General features: G+C 41.0%; 1 non-coding gene across 1 annotated transcript; it reads right to left on the bottom strand.

Annotated features, from left to right (window-relative positions):
• Positions 1–2080: 2080 nt before the first annotated feature.
• trnae-uuc lies at positions 2081–2153 on the bottom strand. The gene has a single exon. It is a non-coding gene; the product is annotated as a tRNA-Glu (tRNA).
• Between the last annotated feature and the right edge of the window lie 1330 nt (positions 2154–3483).

Raw genomic sequence — 3483 nt, 5'->3', positions numbered from 1 at the left:
GTTATACAAAGATGTCTGAACTTCTTGATGAGGTCGCTAGGTTTTGGGTTAAGGTTGCTACAATAGCTTTCTCTATGAATTTGAGAGTGGTTACATTTCTCCAGCCCCCATCCCTCAGCTGTTTACAAAACCAAGTCTCTCTGGGCAGCCATTTTGTTGCTGTTTAAATCCTAGGTTGTCCCTTTAAAAAAGCCACATCAATCAATCAACCAATCTGCAGTTCAAACAATAACAAAGCTGTAATTCTGCCACTGTTTTGGTAATAAGATGATGATGGGACTGGGGAAATGTAACTACTCTCACATTCATAGACAGACCTATGGATGCAAGGACTGACCATCCATGACATCAACATTATAGTTTTAACCATGTTGAGGCGATACAGTGTTGGTTCACATTTACATTGTTTCTAAACATTGGAGTAAAAAAAGCTTATTTTAGGTTCTGATGGGGTACGACAGTTGAACTAAGCTCATGAGGCATGTGTTATATTCTTCAAGAATCAATGGATATATATCAATAATTTAAAAGTCCAAATATGGATGTAGCAACTGCAGATTCCCCCTTTAACACCACACATCAGTTCAACAACTGCAGAGTTTGTGCCTCTGTTTTTAAGACAGTACTTACTAGTGTTAATCAGGGCCCGGTTTCTCAAAAGTATCTTACTGCTAAGTTCATCATTAGAACCATTGGATGCCTTAAGATGCCTTTGGGAAACCGGAACCAGATATCCAGTTTCCTCCTCTTCTTCCTCCTCCTTTTTCGATGTGACAGTCATCTCCCCTTCCTCCTCTTTCACTCCAAAAACGGGAGCCTCCTCTTCTTTCCCTGTAACATCCTCTTCCTCTTTCACTCTAAACGCGTCTTCCTCTTCTTTCACTGTAACATCCTCCTCCTCTTTCACTCTGAACGCGTCTTCCTCTTCTTTCACTGTAACATCCTCCTCCTCTTTCACTCTGAACGCGTCTTCCTCTTCTTTCACTGTAACGTCTTTCTCTTCTTCTTTCACGGTAACAGCCTCACCCTCTACTTGTTTTTGTATTGTAACATCCTCCTCTTCCTCCTCCTCTTTCACTAGAGCTTCTTTCTCCGTCCAGCAGACCTCCTCTTCTTTAGCAGGAGGAGAGTAGCTTAGTGACCTCATGGTCGGGGATGTTAGCTAGCTAGGCTAGTGCTAACTTAACCAGCCAGCTAGCTGACCAATAACAACAACACCGTAAATATGAAATTAAATGGGATAACTAACTAGACGACAGAAGTGGGTTTAAAACACAGTGGCTCATATACACGAAAGCGTCTAAAGAGCTTTATTGGTTGGGCTATTTTGTCTAGCAAGCTACCGAGGTGTCTGACTAACTGTTGCTGCTGTTGAAAGAAGCGTCCCGTCCACTAGATTATACGTCACACTAGCAGCATAGCCTTAAAGTCCCACATCGCCATCTGCTGACTGGAGTGGGTAACGCAGTTGAGTAAAATGTAGATTTTATTTTCAGACAAAAAGTTAAAGGGTAGGAAGCATGAGTTTTAACTCACCAATGTAACAACACAGTGGCGTTTTAAAGACTTAATAACGTAGTTGTAGTCATAATCTGGTTACTTATAAGTACAAACATTGTTATGTTTTTGGGGCTATTACATATTTATTAACTTATTTCCAATATCTTCTAAACTACCCACAATGCACTATTTCTCAACATCATATTGATCTAGTCTGTGCTACAGTTTGTATGCTAGCCCCTCTAACGCAAGGTTTAATTACTCTAACCTAAAAAAATACTTGTTACTCATTGATAATTGGCGTCCACTTTGTCTTTTAAATAACGATTCTAAGCTAATAGCTCTGGTTTTTGATGCCGTTATAGATGAGTCCCAGTCAGGGTTGATGAGAAATAGACAAATCTCGAATAATGTCACACTGGTATTAAATATCATAGATTACTCCGATTTGGTCTCTGATAAGAGTTGTATTCTCTTTTGGCATTTTATAAAGCCTTCGATACATTTTACATTTTAGTCATTTTAGCAGACGCTCTTATCCAGAGCGACTTACAGTTAGTGAGTGCATACATTTTCATACTGCCCCCCGTGGGAAACGAACCCACAACCCTGGCGTTGAAAGCGCCATGCTCTACCAACTGAGCTACAGGGATAAAGTAGAACATTACTATTTTTCATGCCCTTAAAACATTTGTCTTTGGAGATTTATTTTGTAAATCTATTAATACTCTGTAAATGCAACATTTAAAGTTTTGATTTCATGAGCCTGAAATAATAAATGTTTCATACGCACAACATTTTTGTTTATATCCCTGTCAGTGAGCATTTCTCCTTTGCCAAGATAATCCATCCACTTGACAGGTGTGGCATATCAAGAAGCCGATTAAACAGTATGATCATTACACAGGTGCACCTTGTGCTGGGGACAATAAAAGGCCACTTTAAAATGTGCAAATTTGTCACATAACACAATGCCACAGATGTCTCAAGTTTTGAAGGAGCGTGCAATTGGCATGCTGACTGCAGGAATGTCCACCAGAGCTGTTACCAGCGAATAATCTTCAATTTAATGCTCTGAACTCTCCAATCTCCTGCATGTCCCTCTGAACTCCCCAATCTCCTGCATGTCCCTCTGAACTCCCCAATCTCCTGCATGTTCTTCTGAACTCCCCAATCTCCTGCATGTCCCTCTGAACTCCCCAATCTCCTGCATGTACCTCTGAACTCCCCAATCTCCTGCATGTCCCTCTGAACTCCCCAATCTCCTGCATGTTCTTCTGAACTCCCCAATCTCCTGCATGTCCCTCTGAACTCCCCAATCTCCTGCATGTACCTCTGAACTCCCCAATCTCCTGCATGTCCCTCTGAACTCCCCAATCTCCTGCATGTCCCTCTGAACTACCCTCACTATTCTCTTCCTTTTAGTCCAGTAACTTGACTTGGTTAACACACCTTTCACTTAAAGCACAAAGGTAAGGCTAGTCTGTTAAGGTGTCTGTAGGATAAACTATTTTATAAAACAAAACCAGCATTGTAAAACGGCAGCAAATTTAACAATGCTCAGAAATGGATTCAGTTGCATGACAAGGTAGTTTTCCATGGTGTATTTGAGTCTTTCCATGTAATTAAACCACCATTGAAAACGTAGATTGACCGGGGTTAGAGGAAGCAACAGATCTGGAGATGAAAATGACGAGGGTTTCAAGTTGATTTTGATTGGGTCCGAGGCGGCTGGAAACAAAAATGGTACCACCCTCCCGACCCAACGCTGAAATATGGAAGAGATACAACCAGGAGGGGTGTGGTCTAAACTAGTAACGGACACAGCAAACTAACGCTCTTATTTAAATCAACACTGTTAAGGACAAGCATGTTAATAATAATAATAATAATATGCCAATTAGCAGACGCTTTTATCCAAAGCGACTTACAGTCATGCGTGCATACATTTTTACGTATGGGTGGTACCGGGGATCAAACCAT

This window comes from Coregonus clupeaformis, unplaced genomic scaffold (assembly GCF_020615455.1).
Source record: "Coregonus clupeaformis isolate EN_2021a unplaced genomic scaffold, ASM2061545v1 scaf1792, whole genome shotgun sequence".
NCBI lineage: Eukaryota > Metazoa > Chordata > Actinopteri > Salmoniformes > Salmonidae > Coregonus > Coregonus clupeaformis.
This window is presented reverse-complemented; position numbering and strand designations above follow the sequence as displayed.